The 16,426-nt window shown below is 34.5% G+C and overlaps 1 pseudogene; it reads left to right on the forward strand.

Moving 5' to 3' along the window:
• The first annotated feature begins 565 nt into the window (after positions 1 to 565).
• LOC101040070 (uncharacterized) overlaps positions 566 to 16,426 on the forward strand; it is a 29,022-nt pseudogene continuing 13,161 nt past the window's right edge.

A 16,426-nucleotide genomic window follows, 5' to 3' on the forward strand; every position in this document is an offset into this window, starting at 1 on the left:
ATTGAGAACAAACTATACAAATGAAGAGGTCCTTGTAGTGTATATTATTACTTTGGTCTTTAAAATCAAGAACAGAGAGTATCTCTTCCTAAAGCAACTTGAGGAAGAGGCATTATGCTTCACCCTCAGTGCACAAAACTAAAATTCTACTTAAAACTATACCCTGATTTTCCTTTAGCTTTTCCTTTAAAATTTAGTTATATTTTTTAATAATGTAAATCAGCACAATATTTTAATATGAAAAATGTACTTCTGTCTCTACAGAAGCCAAGACTCAATCTCTAACTTATAGTTTTATACCTCCAATAGTGATCACTCAATTTCTTCTAATTTGAGAACCTCTTGGAAGTGGAGGGAGCAGTGGCTTACATTATGTCTTGAGCTCAAAGAAGACTTGGATTTCCTCTCCCGTTAACACAGCAACCCTCAAACTCATCATCTGCCAAAAGAAAGAAGGAAAGGACAAACAGCAGCCCAAGGGGAAACAGGCACAGAATTTTTTTCCAGTGCGCTATACTTGTGATTTTTAACATTGCTGTACATTTTGATATTGACACTGATGATAATGCCTCCAAATTCTACTGCCCCGACACAAGAAAGGTAAGTAATATCTTGTTCTGTAAGCACGCGCGTGCGCACACACACAGACATTGTCAGCAACAGTCTGCTTTTTGAATCTAAGAAAAGGACTTAACACAAAATTATTTTTTGAAGGTGATAAAATAGGTAAAGAAATCAGCAAGAGATTTTTTTAAATGTTCATTTTGCAGCAGTCCCGGTGAAATTCTTCCTGCAGAATATAACTGACCTGTGACTAAGTTCCAGAATATTTATAAAAATGTCAACTGCTACATCTTTCTATTAAACCCTATTGAAGTGACTCACAGATGTAGAAAAAAGAAAATGGTTACTATTATTGTAACTGGAGCTGATCTTGTATAATTTTGAATCTCTCTGTACTTCAGGAATTAAAAATATCTCAGATACATTGGATTCTATTATAACTTTAGCCCATCTATTTTATTCTTACATAACAATACCTTGACATGTTTAGAGATTTGTTTATGAAAGGAAGCATTAAAACATACCATCTAAAGCAAAATAAAACCCTATTGATCCAAACGAACATCTTTATAATTACATAATTATACTTATTGTAAAGCAATTCTCTCTAGAATTTTTAAAGTTGTATTTCCACCACGGGGCCAATTGTTATAATATATTTCATAGAAATAGTGGCAACCAACAGAATGGGAAAAATTTTTGCAGCCTACCCATATGACAAGGGGCTGATATCCAGAATTTACAAAGAACTAAAACAGATCTACAAGAAAAAAAGCAAACAAACCCATTCAAAAGTGAGCGAAGGATATGAACAGACATTTTTCAAAAGAAGACATACAGGAGGCCAACAAACATATGAAAAAATGCTCATCATCACTGGTCATTAGAGAAATACAAATCAAAACTACATTGAGATACCATCTTACACCAGTTAGACTGGCGATCATTAAAAAGTCTGGAGACAACAGATGCTGGAGAGGATGTGGAGAAATAGGAACACTTTTACACTGTTGGTAGGAGTGTAAATTAGTTCAACCATTGTGGAAGACAGTGTGGCGATTCCTCAATGACCGAAAAATAGAAATCCCATTTGACCCAGCAATCCCATTACTGGGTATATATGCAAAAGATTATAAACCATTCTGTTATAAGGACACATGCACATGAATGTTCATTGCAGCACTGTTTACAATAGCAAAGACCTGGAACCAACCCAAATGCCCATCAATGATAGATTGGACAGGGAAAATGTGGTACATATACACCATGGAATATTACGCAGCCATCAAAAACTATCAGTTCGTGTCCTTTGTAGGGACATGGATGAACCTGGAAACCATCATTCTCAGCAAACTGACACAAGAACAGAAAATCAAACACCGCATGTTCTCACTCATAGGCGGGTGTTGGACAATGAGAACACATGGACATGGGGAGGGGAGCACTATGCACTGGGGTCCATTGGGGGGAAATGGGGGAGAGATGGGGAGTGGGAAGGTGGGGAGAGATAGCATGGGGAGAAATGACAGATATAGCAGAGGGGAAGGAAGGCAGCAAATCACACTGCCATGTGTGTACCTATGCAACAATCTTGCATGTTCTTCACATGTACCCCAACATGTAAAATGCAAAAATAAATAAATAAATAAATAAATAAATAAAAATATTGTAAAAAAAGAAATAAAATGGTCAATTTATTATCAGAATATAGTATTTCATGTATTTTTCCCCTTACAGTATCAAATATGCAAAATGCCAATGCAAACATATGCCATATGATTAAAAATATATTCCTTTTGTAAAATTCAGAAATTATTACAGGAATATGGTATTTCCCAATTTAAATATTACCTTTCATTTGTAAATAAGAAATATTTGCACAATTAATTGTAGTTAAGGGACATTTATAGTATGTTTTTATTTTATTTTGGGTAAATAAATGGTAATAAATAGTAATGGTGTCTTATCAAATATTTTTATCCTTTGGTAATTTGAGGAGGTTAAATGTAAAAAGTCCCTAAAGCAGAGCAGAAAATCTTGCCCTATTTCTTAAATATGCTCTAAAGGCCAAGATAAATATGAGTAGGGTGTGATTTCTGTTTGTTTTGATAATTGACAACAGATAGACTATCTGAGTCCTGCATTTGATCAGGTACTATGGTTGGAAATATACATAAATTTCTGGTTTAATTGTGACAGCTACATAGAAAATAAAGGTTATGATCAACCTGAGATTTAGACAGTAAGGTCTTTCCTAGTGGTAAGGTAGTTAAGTAGCTGTTTCCACTATGTTTCTTTGGTTACAAGTTAGAGAAGTAACACTAAGCTAGCCTAATCACACAGGAAAAATTATTTATTAAGGCTCAGAGCCTTTTTAACAAATCCAGAGCCCATCCAGACCCAACCAGGTATTAAAACGTGTTTATGACTTGCTGTTAGATGGTTTTGTGTGTACCAAATTCATTAATGCTCTTCATGTGAAAAAAATAAATAAATAAATCTACCTTAGCTTTTATATTTTCATGATGTAATTTGGTAAAATTTTATATATTAGATTCAGCAACCTGGAGTTAATTATTCTTTCTGCCTCAACCTAGATAAAATATGCATTCTTAAACTAATCACCTTATAAGAGAAGAAAATTATACTACATGAATCTACTCTCTGTTGTACCCAGGGAGAATGATTACCCAGGGAGAATGTTGTACCCAAGGCCTTCCAAAAACTGGCTACTATATGAGCAGAACTGGGACAATATACTAAGAGTCAGGATTAATTGTCTCAAAACATATGGTTTGAAGAGTAACTGTATTTTATAGCTGTCAATAGCAAGTTAGAGTGCACAAATAACTAAGTTTTAGAAATATGTCTGTGGTAGGGGAAACCTGATACTACAAAGTTTGAAATCTAGATTCTAAATTACTTCAATTAATGGAAATTCAATTATTCTTTGTGTTCTCGGGAACTGATAGGTCAATAATTTCTGGGAATATTTTTATCCTTTGCAACTTTGCAAAATCAAGAAACATGAAATTTTAAAATTTAAAATAAGACACACAAAGATTTAGAATGCAACTACAAACAAAAACCAAAGACTTCACCCAATATGCCTATTGCTGTGCTTTACCTAAGCATAATAAGACATGGAGGAGTACAACTCCCTTTATTTTGAGTCTATGTGTGTCCTTGCGCATGAGATGAGTTTCCTGAATACAGTGCACTGATGGGTTTTAACTTTCTATCCAGTCTATGACTTTTAATTGAGGCATTTAGCCCATTTACATTTAAGGTGAATATTGTTATGTGTGAATTTTATCCTGCCATTTTGATACTAGCTGGTTGTTTGGCCAGTTAGTTGATGTAGTTTCTTCATTGTTTCAAAGGTCTTTACCATTTGGTACATTCTTGGAGTGGCTGGTACTGTTTGTTCATTTCCATGTTTAGTGCTTCTTTCAGGAGCTCTTGTAAGGCAGGCCTGGTGGTGATGAAATCTCTCAGCAATTGCTTGTTCATAAAGCATTTTATTTATCCTTTGCTGATGAAGCTTAGTTTGGCTGGATACGAAATTCTAGATTGAAAGTTCTTTTCTTTAAGGATGTTAAATATTGGCCCCCACTCCCTTCTGGCTTGTACAGTTTCTGCTGAGAAATCCACTGTGAGTCTCATGGGCTTCCCTTTGTGGGTAACCTGACCTTTCTCCTTGGCTGCCCTTAGCATTTATTCCTTCATTTCAACCCTGGTGAATCTGACCATTATGTTCCTTGGTGTTGCTCTTCTTAAGGAATATCTTTGTGGTGTTCTCTGTATTTCCTGGACTTGAATGGTGGCCTACCCTGCTAAGTCAGCAACATTCTCCTTGATAATATTCTGAAGAGAGTTTTCCAGCTTGGATTCATTCTCTCTTTCATATTCAGGTACACTATCAAACATAGGTTAGGTCTTTTCACATAATCCCATATTTCTTGGAGGCTTTGTTCATTTCTTTTCACTCTTTTTTCTCTTATCTTGCCTTCTCATTTTATTTCATTGACTTTATCTTTGATCTCTGATATCCTTTCTTCTGCTTGGTCAATTCAGCTTTTGAAACTTGTGTATGCTTTGCAAAGTTCTTGTGCTGTGTTTTTCAACTTCATCAAGTCATTTATATTCTTTTCGAAGCTGTTTATTCTAGTTATCATTTCTTCTAACCTTTTTTCAAAGTTTTTAGTTTCTTTGCATTGACATAAATTCTAAAGACGCTCAGTCCTTCAAGGATGGACTAAATGGTAGCAATAATCACTTATAAAAATGACATAAATTTAATAGAGCTTAGATTAAGAAATAAATCTTACATTTCTATTTTTATTTATTAATTATAATTTCCATGAAGTTTTTGAAGTCTCCTCATAATTGAAATAAAAAATAGTACAATCATAAAAACAGAGAGTAAGTAGAAGTGTAGTAATTGGGGGTTGAGGGCCAGAGAGATGGGTAGTTAGGAGATGTTGGTGAAAGGGTAAACATTTGTAGTTATAATGTGACTAAGATCTATATATTTAATTTAAAGCATAGTGACTAAAGTCAAAATGATATATTGCATGCTTGAAATTTTATAAGAGAGTGGTTTTTATGTAATATAAGCATATACACAAAAAAGGTACCTGTACAGATATTAGCAAGATAGTAAACTAAAATATTCCTAGGATCATCACACTCACCCCCACAACAAAAGTACCACTAACAACTAATCAAAGACAAGAATGTTATTCTACATTTGCCAGAACTTCAGGGAGAATAAATCACCCCACTGGGTATAAAGAAATAAGAAAATCTGTAACCACAAAAAGATAAATATTTTAGACTTCATCTGTGAGACGTTAAGTTTTGTTCAACATATGCAAATCAACATATGCTAGCCACTTTTCCAAGGAAGTGCAATGCCCCTCAAGGAGAATTTTTCTGAAATCGGTTTTTCTAAAGTAGGAGGAGGAATTTGAAGGTGTACTTTAATCTCTTCAGTAGTCTGGGATTTTTTTGGGAAGTCCAATTTTGTCCTATTCCACAGGAAGTATTGGGAGTTCCAGGGGGTCTGAAACATATGGGGTATATTGGAAACAAAGAGTCGGAACAGCCAATGCAGTAACTGACACAAATTGAGGTGGTTTATCTGGGTTCTGATCAGCAGAGGCACCATGATGGAGACACTGAACAGATTCCAACACCACACCAAGAGAAGGTGATGGTGTGGAGCCTTTCCCTGACCCAGAAATAACTAAAAGGTTGGTGATTACGTTCTGATTAAATTCCAGTGGTGTCTTCAATTCTGATTCTCTCAATAAGTCTTCACCAAGCTGGGAAACAATGGTGGGGCAAAAGTTTAATTTCAAAGTAGTATGTAAGTTACAATGCTAATAATAATGCCTCCCCACAATTGGAAATAACCACAGGTCAGTGATTGAGTTCTAATATTAAATAATAAATATCTAACACTACGAAAGAACATTTGCAAAAGCTGGAAGTGGTGGCTATCTCCTCAAATACGTGGACATCAGTATAAAGATATAAGAATTATACAAAAAAGAAAAAGAAAAATGGCACCACCAAAAGAAACCTGCAAATTTCTAATAATGAACCCATACTAAGTTTTTGTTGTTGTTGTTGTTGTTGTTGTTGTTGTTGTTGTTGTTTTATAGCACCTCAAAAGAACAGGCAAGACAAGAAAAAATAGACAAATATGACTACATCAAACTAAAATCCTTCTGCACAGAAAATAAAACAATTAATTGAGAAAAGACACAACCTCCAGAATGAGTAACAGTATTTGCAAACTATACATCCAACATGGGATTAACATGCAAAGTATATAAGTAACCAGAGCAACTCAATAGGAAAACAAACAAAAAACTCAAATTATCCAATTAAAAATGAACAAAGACATGAATAGCGCTCAAAAGAAGTGGTCTCAAAAGAAGACATATAAAGGGCCAGCACGTATTTGACAAAAGCATAACACTAGTTATGAGAAAAATATAAATAAAAAGAACCAAGAGATATTCCCTAACTGTAGTTAAAATGGCTATTACGCAGAGACAAAAACAACAACAATGACAAAAAAAAAAATGCTGGTAAGAATTAAAAGAAGAGGATACTTTTAATACACTGGTTGTGTAAATGTAAATTAGTACAGCTGTTATGGAAGGCAGTATGGAGTTTCCTTAACAAATTAAAAATAAAACTATCCTATAAACCAGCAATTCCACGATTGGGTACATATTCACAGCAAATGAAATCAATATGTTGAAGAGAGAGCTGAGGTTCTATCTTTATTGCAACACTATTCACAATGGCTGAGAGATGAAATCAACCAAAATGTTCTTCAAAGAACAAACAGAGCTAATGGAAGACAAGAAATAACCATGACAAGAGCTGAATAGAAGGAGATAAAAAAATAAAAAAAAAAAAACTTCAAATAAAATCAATTACTCAAGGAGCTGTTTTTTGAAAAAAAAATAATAAAATAGACTACTAGGTGTACTAATAAAAAAGAAAAGATAAAAGAATCAAATAAGACTACTAGGTGTACTAATAAAGAAAAGAGAAAATAATCAAATAATCACAATCAGAAATAATAAGGGGGCTATAACCATGGACCCCTCAGAAATACAAACAACCATATCAGAGAATACTATAAAAACCTCTATGCACACAAACTGGAAAGTCTATAAGAAATGGTAAATTTCTGGACACGTCCACCCTCCCAAGATTGAAACAGGAAGAAATTGAATCTCTGAGTAGATCAGTAATTAGTTCTGAAACTGAGGCAGTGATAAATAGCCTACCAACTAAAAAAAAGTCAAGGAACAGATGTATTTATAGCTGAATTCCACAAGAGATACAACAAAGATCTGGTATCATTTTTACTGAAACAATTTCAAAAAATTGAAAAAGAGGGACTCCTCCCTAACTCATTCTATTAGGCCATCATCATCCTGATATGAAATCCTGACAGGAATACAATTTTTTTTAAAAAAAAAAGAAAAGAAAAGAAAAGAAAAGAAAAGAAAAGAAAAAGAAAGAAAAAGAAAACTTCAGGCCAATATCATTGATGAACATTGATGTAAAAAATCCTCAATAAAATACCAGCAAACTGAATCCAGTAGTACATCAAGAGGCTTATCCACCACAATTAAATTGGCTTCATCCCCGCGATGTCAGTTTGATTCAACATATGAAAATCAATAAATGTGATTAATCTCATAAAATTAAACACAATAACCACATGATTATCTAAATAGATGCTGAAAAGGCCTTGGATAAAATGTTTTATCCCTTAATGTTTAAAACTCTCAAAAAACTAGGTATTGAAGGAACATATCTAAAAATAATAAGAGCCGTATATGACAAACCCATAGTCAATATCATACTGAATGGGCAAAAGCTGGAAACATTCCCCTTAAAAACTGGCACAAGACAAATATACCCTCTCTCACCACTCCTATTCAAAATAATATTGGAAGTCCTGGCATGGCAATCAGGCAAGAGGAAGAAATAAAAGCTTTTTACACGGGAAGAGAGGAAGTCAAACTATCCCTCTTTGCAGAGGACATGTTCCTACATTTAGGAAACCCCACAGTCTCAGCCCCAAAACTTGTTAAGCTGATAAGCAACTTCAGCAAAGTCAAATATATAAAATTAAGTGGAAAAATTATTAGTGTTTCTATATACCACCAACAGACAAGGAGAGAGGCAAATCACAAATGAACTCCCATTCAAAACTGCTTAAAAAAAAATAAAGTACCCAAAAATATAGCTAACAAGGAAAGGGAAGGACCTCTTCAAGGAGAACTATGAACCACTGCTGAAGGGAATCAGAGACGAAACACAAATAAACACTCCTTGCTGATGTATAGGAATAATTAATATTGTGAAAATGAACATACTGCCCAAAGTAATTTATAGATTCAATGCTATTCCCATTAGACTACCATTCACATTCTTCATATAGTTAGAATAAACTATTTTAAAATTAATGGGGAACTAAAAATAACCCAAATACCCAAGACAATTCTAAGCAAAAAGAAACAAACCTGGAGAAATCACATTATCTGACTTCAATCTATACTGTAAGGATACAGTAACCAAAACAGCATGGTACTGGCACAAAAACAGACACATAGACCAACAGAACAGAATAGACAACTCAGAAACAAGGCTGCACATCTACAACCATCTGATCTTCAACAAACTTGCCAAAAACAAGCAATGGAGTAATGCTTCCTTATTTAATAAATGGTGCTGAGAGTGCCGGCTAATCATATGCAGAAAATTGAAATTGGACCCCTTTCTTACATCATATACAAAAATTATCTCAAGGTGGGTTAAATACTTAAATCTAAAACACAGAATTGTAGAAGCTCTCAAATGAAATCTAGGCAGTGCCATTAAGGACATAGGCATGGGCAAATATTTCATGACAAAAACACCAAAAGCAAGTGCAACAAAAGCCAAATTTGACAAATGGATCCGATTATACTGAATAGATTCTGTACAGCAAAAGAAACAATCATCATAGTGAACAGATAGCCTACAGAATAAGAGAAAATTTTTCAATCTATCCATCTGACAAAGGACTCCTATCCAGAATTTATAAGGAACAACAAACATACAAAAAAGAAAAGATCAGTATCAATGATTATTAGAGATATGCAAATCAAAACCACAATGAGAACACCATCACATTCCAGTCAGAATTATGAGTATTAAAAAATCAAGAAATAACAGATGCTGGTGAGGTTACAAAGAAAAATGAATGCTTTTGCACTATTAGTGGGAGGTAGATTAGTTCAACCATTGTGGAAGACAGTGTGGCGATTCCCCAAACACCTAGCAATACAAATACTATTTGACACAACAATCCCATTACTGGGTATATACCCGAAGGAATATAAATCATTATCTTATAAAGATACATGCACACATATGCTTATTGCAGCACTCACTATTCACAATAGCAAAGATATGGAAACAACCCAAATTCCCATCAGTGATAGAATGGATTCACCATGGAATACTGCCCAACCATAAAAAGGAATGAGATCATGCCCTTTGCAGGAACACAGATGGAGTTGGAAGCCATTATTTTCGGGAAACCAGTGAAGGAACAGAAAAACAAACACAGCATGATATCACCTATAAGTGGGAGCTGAATTAGGAGAACAGGGAGGGGAACAACAGACACTGGGGCCTGTAGGAGGGGATTGGGAAATAAAGATAACCAGGAGGAATAGCTAATGGATGCTGGGCTTAATACCTAGGTGATGGGATGATCTGTGTAGCAAACCACTGTGGCACATGTTTATCTATGTAACACACCTGCACATCCTGCACATATACTCCTAAACTTAAAATAAAAGTTGAAAAAAAAAAAGAAAATCTGGTAGGATCAGAGATGGTGCATTAGGGCCAAGTAGAACCCTCCAGTGATGAACTCTCTGTAGAAACACCATATTGAACAACTAGAACAACTAGCCATGCAAGAAGCATCTTCCTAAAAAACAAATAATCGAATGATCCTAGTACTTTAATAAATAACAATAAAAGAGACATTGAAAAAGACAGAAAAAGAACAGAAGAACTTTTGGATTGTTTATACCACCTCCCCTGAGCCTCAGGCAGAGCAGTGAAGGGAGAATCTCTGTGATTGTGAAAGAGAAAGTGAAATGAATGTGGGATTCAGTGCCATTCTAATCCAATGAAAATCTACACTGGGCAGAATTTTTCAGTACTCAAGGAAGAAGCATTTCAAGTAGCCCTGGAGCAGAGGGAAATCCCCTGTCCCAGGGGAAGGCACTCAAGTCCAGGCTGATAGGCTGATTAAAGTGAAACCTTGAATTAATTTGAGTTGTAATCAGGTCATCATGATGGCAGTCTTCGGGCAAGATCTAGTGATGTGCTAGTTTCCCAGGCAGTGGAATTGGGATGCAGCCCAGTACTACACCAGCCATGTAGTGTCAGGAGAGACTCTTCAACCTTGGGGGAAACAGAGGGAAGGTGCACAGTGAACTTTTTCTTGCAACTTGGATAGTAGCTCACACACAATAAAAGACAGCATCAGGAAAAATACTGAAGCCCTGATTTCAGACTTTTTTTGTTAGATAGCATTTCTAGATCCACTCCTAGCCAGAAGGAAATCCTCCATCATGGTGGAACAGACTAAGCACAGCAGGATTCACCACTTGCTGACTAAAGTGGCCTTGGACCTTGAATAAACATCAGCAACAGCCAGATAGTAGAGGCCACAATCCTTGGGCCAGCTCCAGAAATGAACTGGTCTGAGAGGCCATCAGCTTCAGGTGCAACCCAATATGATGCCAGATGTGGTGGCCACAGGAATGCCCATGGCACTCCTTCACCAACTCGATGTACCACAATGCTGAAGGAGACTCCTTCAATTTGAGGGAAAGAGAGTGGGAGACTTTGCCTTAATACCCAGAAAATTCTCCCTTATCTTCCCCAAGTAACCCAATACTATCTAGGAGTTTCAAGAATTGCAGTTTTCCTGGACTTAGGGTGCCCACTATTGCTGAAAGCAGCTGTAGTGACTGTCGGCTTAGCCAACAAAACTCAATTCACTTTGGATTTTTGAAAAGCCCTCTCAAGAAGGATGTACACAAAGAAGCCCATACTGGGAAGATTGGAGTAATTGCTTCTCTCTTCAATGCACAGATGTCAGTGAACATAGGTAAGATCAAAAACATCCAGGAAGTCAGCACTTTTCCAAATAGATTAAATAATAATCCAGTGACCAGTCCTAGAGTGATGGAAATATGTGATCTCTCAGGCAGAAAATTTAGAATAGCTGTCTTGGGGAAGCTCAAGGAAATTCAAGGGAATACAAAAACAAAAGTCAAAATTCCATCTGAGACTTTTAACCTAAAGTTTGAAATAATTTTAAAAATTAAGTAAAAATTTTCTAGCTGAAAATTCAATTGACAAACTGAGAAAATGACCAGAGTCTCCTAGCAGCAGAATTAGTCAAGTAAAAGAAAGTATTAGTCACTTAAATATAGTCTGCATGAAAATACATAGTTAGAAAAATTATAATAATTATTATAATAAGGAAATAACTATAAGATTTTGAAAATAGAGTCAAGAGGCAAATGCTAGTTATTGAAGAATGATTAGCCTTAAAGAGGATGCAGAGAAATATATTAGGGTAGAACTTTATTTCAAAAAAGAAATAACAGAATTTTGCAAACATAAATAAAGACAAAAGTGCCTGGTTGAAGGAGGCAAAAAGAACACCAAGTAGACTGAACCCAAATAAAACTACCTCAAGGCATATAAATAATCAAACCCTCAAAAATTCAAGAATTATATAAGGATCCCCAAAGCAGCAACAGGGTAGAATAAAGCAAACAACATGTAATAGAGCTCTGATACATCTGAGAAGCAGCTTCTCAGCAGATACCTCATAAGCCAGGAGGGGTTGGAATGACATATTCAAAGTACAGAGGTGGGGGCAACATTCTAACCCAGAATATTACATTCAGCAAAGTTATGCTTCAGAGGTTAAGGAGAAATAAATAATAATTATTTCTCATACAAACAAAAGTTGAGGGATTTTATTCACACAAGATTTGTCTTACAAGAAATGCTAACAACAATTCTTCACTCTGAAAGAAAAGAATGTCAGCAAGCAATAGGAAATCATCTCCAGGTATAAAACTCACTGATTAATGTAAGCACACAAAGAAATACAAAATATTCTAAGACTGTGATTGTGATGTGTAAACCCCTCAACTCTTTCATATGAAGACTAAAAAACAAACCTATCAAAAATAAAGAAGTACAACAATTTTCTGAGATGGACAATTTAAAAAATATAAATAGAGAGCATGTGAAAAAGACCTCAACATCAGAGAAATGCAAATTAAAACAACAATGAAATATCATCTTACCCAAGTTAAAGTATTTTATTAAAAAGAAAAGAAGGAAAGAGAAGCAATAATGGATGCTGGCAGGGATATGGAGAAAAGACATCCCTACTAAACTGTTGGAGGAGGAAATGTGAATTAGTACAGCCACCATGGAGAACAGTATGAAGAATCCTCAAAAACTAGTGATATAACTATCATGTGACCTAGGAATCCAACTTCTGAATATATAGTCCAGAGAAAGGAAATCAGTATATTGAAAAGATGGCTGCACTCGTGTTTATTGCAGTACAATTGCAGTACAAATATATCAAATAATCCTAAGTCCATCAATGAACAAAGAAAGAAAATGTGGTGCATTTATGCAACATATGTTATTTAGCCATAATAAAAAATGAAACCCTGTCATTTGCAACAACATGTATGGAACTGGATAATACGATATTTAGTGAAATAAGTGAGGCACAGAAAGTCAAATATCACGTTTTCACTCATATGTGGGAGTTAAAAAGGTTGATCTCATGAAGATAGAAAGTAGAATGATGGTTAGCAGAGACTGAGAAGCTTAGTGGGGAGGGCAGGGGATAAAGACTGGCTGCTTAATGTGTAAATAAATACAGTTAAATAGAAGAAATAAAATCTAGTGTTTGGTAGCACAGTAGGGTGACTATAGTTGATAATAACTTATTTTATATTTCAAAATAACTTGAGGAGTAGAATTAGACTGTTTTTTAACACAAAGAAATGATAAATGCTTAAGGTAATGGATATCTGAATTACCCTGATTTGATCATTATACATTGTATACTTCAATCAAAATATTACATATGCCACATAAATATGTGCAACTATTATTTAGCCATGAAAATTAAACATTAAGTATTATAAACAAAATATGGTAAATACACACAATGGTCTACCATTCAACTATAAACAAGAATAAAATTCTGTCATTTGCGACAACATGGGTGAACCTGAGGACATAATTGAAATAAGCTGGGCACAGAAAGACAAACACTCCTTAATCTGACTCATATGTGTAATCTGAAAAATTGATTTTGTGTTAGAAGATAGTAAAATATTGGTTACCAGAGGAGGCTGGGGAGTATAGGGAGAAGTGTTGGTTAATGAGTACAAAAATATAGTTAGAAGAAATATTTCATTGTTCTATCACGTTGTAGGGTGACTAAGCTAACAATATTCTATTTTATTTTTAAGATAGCTAGAAAAGAGGACCTTGAAAGTTATCACCATAAAGAAACGATAAAGGTTTGAGGTCATGCCTATGCTAACTATCATAATTAGATCATTATAGAATATATACATGTATTGATACATCACAATGTACTTCATAAATATGTATAATTATTTGTTGATTATAAACAAAAATTGAGTTGAAATGACTATTAAATGTTCTTCTTATTGAAGTTTCAATTTCATCAACTGTATTTTGATATTTTTTTCATAACAATAGTGTAATTTTTAAATGTGGAGAATTACTTCCAATGAAGTAGCAGTGTGCAAGTGTACTGGATTTCTATCAATTGAGGTTAAACAGTTTCTTACAATGCAATATGATTTTGTGTAATTGCCTAATAACTAATTTTATTTCTAACACCTCCTTCATATTTAATTAACACAGCTTCTGGAACGAAAAAAAGTAGCTTTGTAAGATAATGGATATATTACTTAGCTTGAGTGTAGCAACCATTTTACAGTGTATAGATATATTAATCACATTGTACAGTTTGAAGTTTTATTTGTCAATTATGCCTCAATAAAACTAAAAAGAAGGAAGCCAAAATATTTTAAAATTGCATTGTGGTGATTGAATAACACTGTATAGTCGTTAAAATACATTGAGTTGTATGCTTTAAATTGGTGCACGTTCTGTGAATTATAGCTCAATAGAGAAAATAGTAGATGACCAATATATGTGAGTCCTTGAAAACTAAAGGTGAGATGTGTTGGCTTCACCTGTGTGCTTGTTAGAAATGAATAATCTCAGTCCACTAAACTCGATTGAGTTGGAATCTTCATTTTAACAAAATACCTCTGTAAATTGTGTAGCTATTAAAGTTTAAAAAAAAAAAACACCTTAGTTCTTTTATTTCTTTTACATTGAATGTATAGGGCTGATTTTCAGTAAATAATTGTTGATAGGCTATCCCATATCTCTTCATTAAAGCAAAAAAGTGAACTGAATAATATACTGTTGAAATATAGCAATTTCATTTCAGAACTATTTGGTCGTTACATAAATGTGACAGGTCTTGGATTTATGTCTGTTAATGAGATATTAAACAAACAGAGATATGGTAAATGGACACCAAGTGACATTATGACCTCAGAAGGAAAGGAAAGCAGACCCAAAGGATTGCCATATTGATAGAAATCAAAATTTATTTATTTTCTCTTGCCCAGTTCTCAGCCTGATCACTAGTTCTTCGGATACACAGAAAATTTTCTGTCTCCATTCTATAAGAAAAGGAAGTAGCTACTCTTTCTTGAAAGTGGTTTCCTATATGAATAGAAGTTTGGAAGTAGTTAATAAATAAGACTAGAATTGTTAAACACAAACAGATTCACAGTTTGTTCAAACTAGCTCTGTTACCTTGGAAACTCCCTAAAATTGAGTTTCTTCATTGGTTAAAAAAAAAAAAAAAAAAAAAAAAAAGCAGGGGAATGAGGAATAGTGAAAATTTGTGACAGGGAAATTTCCAATAGCAATAAACATTTTATTCTTATTAAATTATTACTATAGTATATAGAAAATATAGAAAATATTTTCATACAAAACCACAAGATCCCTGATTTCCTACATCACTACATTTCTCTTCAAAACCCATCCAATTCTCAACAAATCCAGAAACTGATTCAAATGCCAGACTTTAAAAATTGCAATACTGGGCCGGGCGCGGTGGCTCAAGCCTGTAATCTCAGCACTTTGGGAGGCCGAGGCGGGTGGATCACAAGGTCGGGAGATCGAGACCAACCTGGTCAACATGGTGAAACCCCGTCTCTACTAAAAATACAAAAAATTAGCTGGGCATGGTGGCGCGTGTCTGTAATCCCAGCTACTCAGGAGGCTGAGGCAGGAGAATTGCCTGAACCCAGGAGGCGGAGGTTGCAGTGAGCTGAGATCGCGCCATTGCACTCCAGCCTGGGTAACAAGAGTGAAACTCCGTCTCAAAAAAAAAAAAAAAAAAAAAAAATGGCAATACTGTCAATTTATTTATTTTGGTAGGTGCAGTTACCTAACAAAAGAAGATAATGCTTTCTCTACAACCCTATTTTAAAATTTGTTTCTTTTTTAATTATTGAAGAATGGTTTAGAGAAAATAATAAAGCACAATAAGAAAATAGGTCTATTCCCAGCTCTAACCTGGTAGATCTGAGTTATTTTAGGTGAGTTTCAATTGATTTCAAATATCTTCATCTGTAAATTAGAGCTGAAGTAGATAATTTTCAGTTGGAATAGAGAAATTTTCATGATTTTTTGTTTTACTTCTGTGAGAAGATCATGGAAACTCAGCTACTTGTACTAAGTCATGAAAATATTTTGCTATAAAAGCAGGTAAGTCATGAAGAGGACAGGAAAATTTCAGAGTAGGAGACCATCTCTGCTGATAACATATGATTATCAGGTATATTAGGGACCTTAAGTGCTTATATGTACAGTTTCATCATGAAAATCTGAACATTTAGGCTAAACTTGTCTCCTGAAAACTGAACACATGATGTCAAAAATTTATTCCGTGAGATCAGTACTCTTAGCTAAAATACAAATCTTCAGCTCATGAGTAGTGTGGACCCAGGCATGTAAAACCTGGCAATTGAACATGCTCTATAACAGTCATATTAAACACACAAAAGAATTCTAGAAATCTAACACTGTTATTCATATTTTATAGGTATCCAAATTACACAATCTTAAAAATAATTGT

The sequence above is a fragment of the Saimiri boliviensis genome, chromosome 1, assembly GCF_048565385.1.
Source record: "Saimiri boliviensis isolate mSaiBol1 chromosome 1, mSaiBol1.pri, whole genome shotgun sequence".
Classification (NCBI taxonomy): Eukaryota; Metazoa; Chordata; class Mammalia; order Primates; family Cebidae; genus Saimiri; species Saimiri boliviensis.